Here is a 10,725-nt window from a genome sequence, read left to right as displayed (position 1 = left end):
ACACTTAAAATATAAATCCGGGGACATTAAATGAAATCCGGGGATGTTCCGGGGACAGATTTTGTCTGGGGACAGATTTGTAAATCCGGGGACTGTCCCTGGGAGACGGGGACATCTGGTAACCATAGTGTTTACCCACGGTGCTGGGAAATAAATAAACGATTTAATTCAAACCCGGGAATGGTGGGAGAGAGCTGGAGAGTCCTTGTGGCTCACGAGGAGACCCTCCCCAGAGCCTAAGAGGATGTCAGTAAGGGCAGAGGAAGCCTCAAATAGACTCAAGGCACAGCGGGGCTTTGTATAGGCTGCTCAGCCTCCCCACCTAATAGCTGACGTGCAGGAAAGTTCAGCAACAACTGTGCTTTCTTGTGCGTTCTTCAGCCTCCAGCTGGTCCCCGGAGCTTCAACTCTAGATATTTTAGTCTAGATTGGAGAGAGAGCTGGAGAGCAGGAAAAAAGCAGGTGTTTAGGTGCTTTTTAGCGAGTGCTCCCCATTTTACGTGATTTCAGTTATGAGCACGGTAGGCCAGAACATAACCCCTGCATAGGTGGGAGGGATGGGGACGGCGTTGCCTGTATATTGTGTCTTTCCTCCAAGTTTCTCAAGGCTACTTACATAATCCCCACTTCCATTTTATCCTCACCACAACCACTCCAGATAGGATTACTCTGAGAAATAGTGACTGGCCCAGGGTGCTGCATGGTTGGGTGGGCATTTGAGCCATGGTCTCCTAAGTCCTCGTCTGATGCTCTAACCACTATACTGCACTATACTAGTGTTTAGTGTATTTTTGGTTTCTATGGAAGCCGCCCAGAGTGGCTGGGGAGGCCCAGCCAGATGGGCGAGGTATAAATAAATTATTATTATTATTATTATTATTATTATTATTACTACTACTACTACTACTACTACCACTACTACTACTACTACTGCTGCTGCTACTACTACTACACTGGCTCTTAAATTGATGGCTTCACATACTCTGTAATGGAAAGGATATTCCAGCATCTACTTTAAAGAGGGCTATGGCACCTAAATGAATAAAATTAAAACAATAGCATCTTTCCTTTTAAAAAATGAATAAATGATACCAGGGTGGTTTGTTAAAAAGAGAGAGGATAAAATGAAATCAGTGTTAAGACAAGAAAACAGGACACAATGGTTAAAAACAGCAGGATGAAAACTAGCCGTTTCTTTTTTCAAACCTCTCTCAGTTTGTATTACTCACACCTAAATATATGTGAGTTTCACTTCTCCTCCTTTCTCCAGTCTTAAATTCCATTCTCTAAATTTTGCAAACAATTTGTGTGTTTTTTAAAAAAGAATCCTCCTTAAAATTCATCAACATTTGATGAATTTCTAATAAATGTGCCATTTTGACTACTGTATCACATTTTGGCAAGCAATTTCCCCATATGTAATGCATTTTTTGTGCCATTTTCATGTTTATGTACACTTTCCCCGAATATATGCATTTTTGTAAATACTGTCTGGTTGCCGAACTGCATAGCAATATTCAGCTATGTGCGAATTTCAAAGGATACCTGCACCTGCATTTTGGTTCACAAAGTGCAAATTTGACAAATTTGGCTTTAAATGGGTCCTGAGTAGAATTTCTTCACCAACCCCACTTGCACCACCCAAAATTATGTTCTGCGATATTTAACACACCTAAGAATGCAACCCACACTTTCCTGCGAGTAGGCACTATTGAATAGTGAGATTTTATGTGAGTCAGACATGCACAGAGTCGCTATGTACATCTTGACATATAAAAAATGAAAAGTCACTTTGCTGCTTCATCACATAGCCTGTATTTGATTCTTCTGAGAGGCTGAAGAAGGGATCAAGTTCTTCAGAAGATGAACCTAGTGGGATGATTCTAATGTGTTGAAGGGATCAAGGGAACAGAGTTTGTGTTCAGCAGGCTCCGAAATCCACCCCAGAAATCCAGCCTGCCCATTTTCCTGTTCCCACATATCATCATGGACACATCTGTCAACAGAGGTACACAAAACTGCATCTGACAGAGAATTTGAACACCTCATAAAGAAATCCAAGTTTCCGGTTCAAAGGGAGCTCCTTCCTAGCTCTCATAGTTGCTACACTGCATTTGAATTTGTGTCAATAGTATCTGGGGAGAAAAACTGTAGTTCAATGTAGTACCTAAGCATAGTGAACTGGGGTGTGTGGGCATCTGTGCAAAATTATATGCAGAACCATCCCAAGACATTTTGCTGCCTGAAGTGAAGGACAATACAGTTGTACCTCCACTTGCGTAGCCCTCTGGATATGTAATCTTCAGGATGCAAACGCGGCAAACCCTGGAAATATTTTTCCAGGTTTCACCACGCGCAGGTGCACTGAAGTGCTCTATGTGCCGCGCACATGTGCAGAAGCAGTCCTCTAGTTGCGAATTCTTCGGGATGCAGCTGGACCTCTGGAATGGATCCTGTTTGCAACTGCAGCTAGCAATGTATGGTGTTCCTGTGAGAAGTGGACTGGGCTGGTAGTTGACCTGAGGGCAACAAACTAAGTATAGGGCAAAAGGGACGCAGGTGGTGCTGTGGTTGAAACCACTGAGCCTCTTGGGCTTGCCGATCAGAAGGTCGGCGGTTTGAATCCCCGCAATGGAGTGTGCCAGCTCCTGCCAACCTAGCAGCTCAAAAGCACACCAGTGCAAGTAGATAAATAGATACTGCTGCAGTGGGAAGGTAAACGGCATTTCCATGCACTCTGGTTTCCATCACAGTGTCTTGTTGTGCCGGAAGTGGTTTAGTCATGCTGGCCACATGACCTGGAAAGCTGTGGACAAACGCCGGCTCCCTCGGCCTGAAACCGAGAGGAGCACCACACCCCATAGTCATCTTTAGTCATCTTGGACTGGACATAACCATCCAGGGGTCCTTTACCTTTTTTAAAAAACTTTTTTTAAGATACAAAGTGCAGGCCCAAACTGTTCTGATAGCACCGGTATCTCCTAGCATGCACTGCCTGAGGTGACCTCACTTTACTTAAAGGTAGGGCCGGTGCTCCCAAATGTGTGTGTGTGTGTGTATGTACACCCACACCCACACACTGTATTATACAGTCATACCTTGGGTTAAAGTCGCTTCAGGTTGAGTGTTTTCAGGTTGCGCTCCACGGCGACCCAGAAGTAATGGAACACATTACTTCTGGGTTTCGCCGCTTGCGCATGCGCATGCGCTCAAAATGATGTCACACACATGCGCAGAAGCGGCGAATCGCGACCCGCGCATGCGCAGACATGGTTTGCGTTCTGCTCAGGATGCGAACGGGGCTCCGGAATGGATCCCTTTCACATCCAGAGGTACCACTGTACACACAGATGGGCCAAGTCAATTGGCAGCTGCAACTTCCATTTCCTTTAGGCTGGCATCCTATGCATGCTTACCAGGGAGCAAGAACGCAGCAGCCCTCATAACCAGGCTGATGATGAAGCTGCACCTTTCCTTCAGGGCCTGGATTTTTATTTTAATGGTTTAATGAAAGTTTCTGCCTCACTATAACGTTATAGTACCATTGACCAGCTCATGCCAGAAGATCGATTAAAACAATAAACCCCTCGATCTCACATTTGAAGGGAAAGGGAGGAGCAAGCCATGAGTAGAATTGTTACGTTTTTGATCAATTTCTAGAGGACTTAACATGGTTTTATTTCAACAAATGTTAATTTTCAGCAGTTTATTTTGGTCTCTGTGTTTTAGCGTACAGCAAGAGGGAAGCGGTATATAGATTACGCTGGCTTCTAGGACTTGGGAGCTGGGTCCAATGGTCTCTGTGTTCCCACCCAGTTGGGCCCTGCAATTGCCTCCCTGCTTCCTTCTCCCTGTTCCTCTCTTGCTCCCCTCTTACTTCCTGGCCTCCGCCTCCATGTTTCTCTCTGGCAACAGAATCTGAAAACTCAAAACGCCCTGTTCAGGATAAAGGAGGCACAACTCTGGACGAGGCAAGTGTTTTTTTAGTATGCTGTAGTGATTAGCAAGGGACGCGGGTGGTGCTATGGGTTAAACCACAGAGCCTAGGACTTGCTGATCAGAAGGTTGGCGGTTCGAATCCCCGCAACGGGGTGAGCTCCCGTTCCTCAGTCCCAGCTCCTGCCAACCTAGCAGTTCGAAAGCACATCAAAGTGCAAGTAGATAAATAGGTACCGCTCCGGCGGGAAGGTAAACGGTGTTTCCGTGCGCTGCTCTGGTTCTCCAGAAGTGGCTTAGTCATGCTGGCCACGTGACCGGCTCCCTCGGCCAATAAAGCAAGATGAGCGCCGCAACCCCAGAGTCGGCCACGACTGGACCTAATGGTCAGGGGTGCCTTTACCTTTACCTAATGATTAGCAGACCTCATTCTGAGCAAAGAATCAGGTTTCTTTATAGTGCAGGATTTGGATCAGGGAGATTTGCAGTAGAGGATTGCCCCTATTCTAAATAGTAAGACTCGGAGATGTACGTGAGAACACCCTCAAGTCTTCTATTATGGGCTCAATTAATTCCAACTGTCAATCATGATAAATGCACACGGGACACAAGCTCTTTCTCTAGGTCTCTCCCATCATGGAGCAAAGGTTCTGGCTTCAACTGCCCTCCTTCCTTTCTTTTTGCATAACCACCGCACCACCAACGCCCCACCTAAAAGAACTGGAGATGACCCACCCCCCAGGGCAGCAGAACCACGTCACTCCCAAGAGATGCCACCTGTCCCAACTTTGCTAGCAGTAGGGCCGGGGCCATGAGAATCCGGCTGCAAAGATGCTCCGCTGCCTGCCCCCTCCTCCTCCTCCTCAGTCCAGCATCCCATCGCCGAGAGCAACTCGCCAGCCCCATGAGCCGAGATTAAGAGGCGAAGTCCGCCTGCTCCGTCTTCCTGGCAAACCGAATCTGCTTGCTGCTGGGCTGCGAAGAGCGAGCGCCAGCAAATCTGCACCCGTGTCTGTGCGTGTATATACACACACAGTGACAGACACACCAACAAACACAGACACACACATATCCCTGTGCCACCATCAGAGTGTGTAACTTAGCAACGTGGCCTTTAAAACAGAAATGCAGACATATATATATATATACATACACACACAGAGAGAGTGAGAGCCCAGTAATTGTCAAAGCTATGACAATGACTGTATGGATAACTGGGGTTTGGGGTGGGGGGAGAGAGGAGAAGGAAACAGAAAGAGGCAATTGATGCTTCGAAAACGGAGAGCCTATTTGACAGAGGATGAAGTGAGACTCTGCCCCCCCAAGCCCCCCCCCGCCATCACATCAGCCCCACAGCCCAGCTACTGCATCTCTCACCTTCTGTATGTCAGTGAGTGTTGTGTATTTTTTAGGCAGCAGCCATGGCTTCCTCGGCCCACATCCAATCTCTTCTCCTCCTCGCTCTCTTCCTCCTCTCCTAAGCAATTTCAACGGTCTGCAGGATGCAGCGGAGAATCCATGCTGATCATGCCAATATCCCAATTAGAAGCTGGACCGCTGGATTAAAACGTTGTTTCGTGTTAGCAGCTGGAGCCCTTCCAGGGAGAGGAGAGGAGGAGAGGGGGGAGCGACACACATATACACATGCATGCACGCGCACACACACACAGGGAGGAGAGAGGGGAGAGAGAGGATATTTCAAGGGGGAGAATTCATTGAAATGCTGCCTGTGTCCGCTCTGGGTCAGAAGGGCAAGAGGCGCAACCTAGACGGCTTCGCTGAAATCCATTCGATTCCCTGTGTCTGCGACCAGCCTGTACTTGCAATTGTGTTGGCCTCTTTCGCTCTGCTGTTGAAAAGTAACTTCCAATAGCTACGGGTTGCCCTCTTCTCTTGCCCTAAATGGTCGAGCCCTGCTTGGGAATTTCTTCCTATTTTACAGATGGGAAAGTTAAGGCACCAGCTGACCGAGCCTGGCTTACTTACCAGGCATGTACCAAGAGCAAGTGCCGAATCTTCACATTGTCAAGCTAGCACATTTGTGTCGAACCGAACAGTAAACTCCAAGGTTTAATTACCCCAGAGTGAAAACCGTAATTCAGCCAGGCACTGCGAATTAAGTTGGTATGAAAAGAACCTTCATCTTCTGAACTCTCAACAACAAGGCTTTAATAGGGCTTGCTGATCAGAAGGTTGGCAGTTCGAATCCCCATAACAGGGTGAGTTCCCGTTGCTCGGTCCCTGCTCCTGCCAACCCAGCAGTTCGAAAGCACGTCAAAGTGCAAGTAGATAAATAGGTACCGCTCCGGCGGGAAGGTAAACGGCGTTTCTGTGCGCTGCTCTGGTTCACCAGAAGCGGCTTAGTCATGCTGGCCACATGACGCAGAAGCTGTAAACCAGCTCCCTCGGCCAATAAAGCGAGATGAGCACCAGAGTTGGCCATAACTGGACCTAATGGTCAAGGGTTACTTTACCTTTACCTCATTTTAGCGCTTTAGCAAAAAATAAAATAAAAAAATCATGCCTCAGAAGCAGGAATCACCCTCTGGATACAGCACTCCCAAGGATGGGGCAAGCTGGACTCTGTCTTAGGGAACGTAGTTAGGGATCCAATTCTCTTGACTCCGATCTGGGAAAGTATTTGAGGTTGTTGCTTTTAAGAGCAACACATGGAACCCAGTTATGGAGAAGTTGCCAGAGGGATCAACCCTGTTTCCTTGGGGATCAGAAGGGTCCATTGGCGGAAGAAAGTAACTACCCTGACCAGAGAAAAATGGCAAACCAAGTTGGTGGACTATGCCAAAATGGCAAAATTAACTGGAAGCTCAGAAATCAAGAAGACAAGAACTTTAAGGAGGAATGAGGAAAGTTTGTAATGTATTTACGAGACCACTGTCAACAGGTTAAAACGTTAGCAGGATTTTAACCACACTTATAAAGTAATCACCTGCCAACCTAGCAGTTCGAAAGCACCTCCGGGTGCAAGTAGATAAATAGGGACCGCTTACCAGCGGGAAGGTAAACGGCGTTCCGTGTGCTGCGCTGGCTCGCCAGATGCAGCTTCGTCACGCTGGCCACGTGACCCGGAAGTGTCTCCGGACAGCGCTGGCTCCCGGCCTATAGAGTGAGATGAGCCCACAACCCTAGAGTCTGGCAAGACTGGCCCGAATGGGCAGGGGTACCTTTACCTTTACCTATAAAGTAATGGAAAGTATGGATAAAAATACTGTGAGGACCCATGGAAGGGATCGTGGGAAGTCAGGAGATTCAGAGCAATTTCAACATTTGGATTCGGAATTGCTTTTTGTTGTACGTATATACAGTGGACGCTTGGGTTGCGAACGTGATCCATGTGGGCTGCACGTTCGCAACCTGCAGCATTCGCAACCCGTGTCTGCATGTCTGCGCATGGGTTGCGATTCGGCGCTTCTGTGCATGCGCAACCGCCGGAATCCGGAAGTAACCCGTTCCTGCACTTCCGGGTTTCTGTGGTCCATAACCCGAAAAAATGCAACCTGAAGTGGCTGTAACCCAAGGTATGACTGTACTTTTAAAAATTAAAGTGTGTGTAGATAGATAGATAGATAGATAGATAGATAGATAGATAGATAGGTAAAGGTACCCCTGCCCGTACGGGCCAGTCTTGACAGACTCTAGGGTTGTGCGCTCATCTCACTCTAGAGGCCGGGAGCCAGCGCTGTCCGCAGACACTTCTGGGTCACGTGGCCAGATAGATAAGATAGATAGATATAGATATAGATATAGATAGATGATAGATAGATAGATAGATAGATGATAGATAGATAAACAGACAGATAGCTAGATAGAAGGGCCCCTTGGCATCCCTACTGCCACTGGGGGAACCTGCCTGGTTGTGCTGCACATTGATACACACACACACACACACATATCCAGGAAAGATCCCTGACTGACGTCACCAACAGAGCTTTGAAGTGGGAGGCAGGTTGGTGTGTGGCTCCAATGCATGTTGACCAGTCACCACCTCTGACACATTAGTAGCCCCTTTGCTGCATTTCAAGTCACATTTTTATGTTGCTGTAGACACCAGAGAGGTGGGAGGGGGAGTCTTTACCTGATGTGCCTTACTTAATTTGTTTCCCCCTCCCCCCCAAAAAAGCTCCTCCTCTGCAAGGAAGACGCCATCTGTGCGCAAGATTTTCTCATGGCTCAGCGGCTGTGCCTTGCCAAAATCCGATCCTACCCGCTGAATCGGACCTTGTCAGATGAGCAGAGCGTCCAAAGAGAGGTTTTACTTCAACTGAGTTTCAGTTCAGTGGGTGAGAGGGGACTTTGACAAAAACACAGCTGCAGAACAATGAGAAAAGCTCTCAGGCCCGGGGGGAATTAATTGGTACACGATGCGATCAAAATGTGGGTCAAGCAAAAAGTGTGGATGAGCTCATATGAAGTGGAAAGGCAAGATAAGGATAAGAGCAGAAATCTTTTTGTAATCCAGCTTCTTAGAAGCAACCTGACTCATCGTCACTCAAAGAGGTGAGGGGGGAATCCTTTGTAGGGTGGGGTCCAGAAGCAGAAGCCATCGAGAGAGATACAGTGGTACCTCGGGTTACATACGCTTCAGGTTACACACTCCGCTAACCCAGAAATAGTGCTTCGGGTTAAGAACTTTGCTTCAGGATAAGAACAAAAATTGGGCTCTGGCGGTGCGGCCGCAGCAGGAGGCCCCATTAACTAAAGTGGTGCTTCAGGTTAAGAACAGTTTCAGGTTAAGAATGGACCTCCGGAACGAATTAAGTTCTTAACCCGAGGTAGCACTATACTCAACATCAGAATAGATCCCAAGGCTGCTAAATTTTAAGCACAATCAAGAGAGGCTGAGAGGACAAAAGTGTGAAAAAATAACCAAAGGGAAGAAGAATCAGACCACGCTTTAAGTAGAGCAGAAAATCCCTCTTTGAAGCAGAAATAATGACATAAAGGTTAAAAAAATATGTTCGAAGGATATTTGGGGAAGGTAGATTCCACCCTACAGCTCATCAGAGGTTTGGGATGTGGATTCCCCTATGATGGATAGGATATTATGGGGTACTCAGAAGGCCTGGAGACAACTTGGGGGATTGCAAAGTTTGCCCCAATGAGCATTCCCAAGTATCGCAGAAAAAAGCAGAGACGATTGACTGCAGGCTGGAGACAGGAAAAGCTTTTGACACTGCTAAGTCCAAGGGGGAAAGCAAAATGGCCCGTTTAGAAGACCTTCAGGGAAATCTGGAAATAGAACGGAATGAAAAAAGCAGCAACACCTCCAAAGAACCCAGCGGAGTTTCCCACAGGCTTCTAGTTGGCCACTAGTTGTTCTACAGTAGTACCTCAGATTACAGACCCTTCTGGTTACAGATGCTTCAGGTTGCACACTCCGCTAACCCAGAAATAGTACCTCAGGTTAAGAACTTTGCTTCAGGATGAGAACAGAAATCGTGCGGCGGCGGCAGTGGGAGGCCCCATTAGCTAAAGTGGTACCTCAGGTTAAGAACAGTTTCAGGTTAAGAACGGACCTCCGGAATGAATTCAGTTCTTAACCAGAGGTACCACTGTACATGCAACAACTGAATTAGACGTGCCTGAATGATGCAAGATCATGCGCACACACACACACACACACACACACACACACAGAGCACCTAACCTGGAAATAGCCCTCAAGTGTCATAAAGACGTCACACAAGAAAGGTCGGGGTGCGCTTATGCGTGCTATGCCACATGGGGGTCTGGAACATAACCCCCACACAAAACAAGGATTGGCTGCACTAGATGGGCCACTGGCCTGATTCCAGCATGCTCTGCTTATGTTGTTAAGGAGAGCATTTGCTTTGAGTGCAGAAGTCACAGGTTCCATCCTCATTATTATTAATTGAGTCTATATACTGCCCTGTGGGGACACGGGTGGTGCTGTGGGTTAAACCACAGAGCCTAGGACTTGCCGGTCAGAAGGTCGGCGGTTCGAATCCCCGCGATGGGGTGAGCTCCCGTTGCTCAGTCCCTGCTCCTGCCAACCTAGCAGTTCGAAAGCACAAAGTGCAAGTAGATAATTAGGTACCACTCCGGCAGGAAGGTAAATGGTGTTTCTGTGCGCTGCTCTGGTTTGCCAGAAGCAGCTTAGTCATGCTGGCCACATGACCTGGAAGCTGTACGCCGGCTCCCTCGGCCAATAAAGTGAGATGAGCGCCGCAACCCCAGAGTCGGCCACGACTGGACCTAATGGTGAGGGGTCCCTTTCCCTTACTGCCCTATACCCGGAGGACTCAGGGCGGTTCACAGAAAAGATCACAACATATACAATCAGAATAAAAACAACAACCCAATAACACCCCCCCAAAAAAGAGCCACATTCTAAAAGGGTGTTGGATGTCAATAAGATCAGCCAAAGGCCTGGTTAAAAAGGAACGTATTTGCCTGGCACCTAAAGGTGTGTAATGAAGGTGCCAGGCGAACTTCCCTGGGGAACGCATTCCACAGATGGGGAGCCACTGCAGAGAAGGCCCCGTTCTCATGTTGCTACCCTCTAGAGGAGTGTTATCTCCACGTAAGGCTAGGAGAGACTCCTGCCTGAACCCCCCCCCCCCCCGAGAGCTGCTGCCTGTCAGTGCAAACAATACTGAACTAAATGAGCCACTGGTGTGACTCAGCATCAGGAAGCTTCCTATGTTCCTCAGCCAATTTGCATAGTCCTATTTCCCGGAGTAAACAAGAGGAGCAACCCACGCAAGGACGCCTTGGTGCATTGAAAGGCAGTTCCTTAACTCAGATCCC

The 10,725-nt window shown here is 47.8% G+C and overlaps 1 protein-coding gene across 4 annotated transcripts in view; it reads right to left on the bottom strand.

Annotated features, from left to right (window-relative positions):
* Positions 1-10,725, bottom strand: part of PLPPR2 (phospholipid phosphatase related 2) — a 46,422-nt gene that overhangs the window by 33,884 nt on the left and 1,813 nt on the right. For 2 of the 4 annotated variants that reach the window (XM_083420463.1, XM_083420465.1), the window contains exon 1: positions 5,314-6,084. The gene's annotated coding sequence lies outside the window, so the exon portion shown is untranslated. Of the gene's footprint in view, positions 1-5,313; positions 6,087-10,725 lie in introns of those variants that run through there. The other 2 variants (XM_083420462.1, XM_083420464.1) reach the window with 2 other exon arrangements.

The sequence above is a fragment of the Podarcis tiliguerta genome (genome assembly GCF_965153285.1).
Source record: "Podarcis tiliguerta genome assembly, chromosome: 17".
Lineage (NCBI taxonomy): Eukaryota > Metazoa > Chordata > Lepidosauria > Squamata > Lacertidae > Podarcis > Podarcis tiliguerta.
This window is presented reverse-complemented; position numbering and strand designations above follow the sequence as displayed.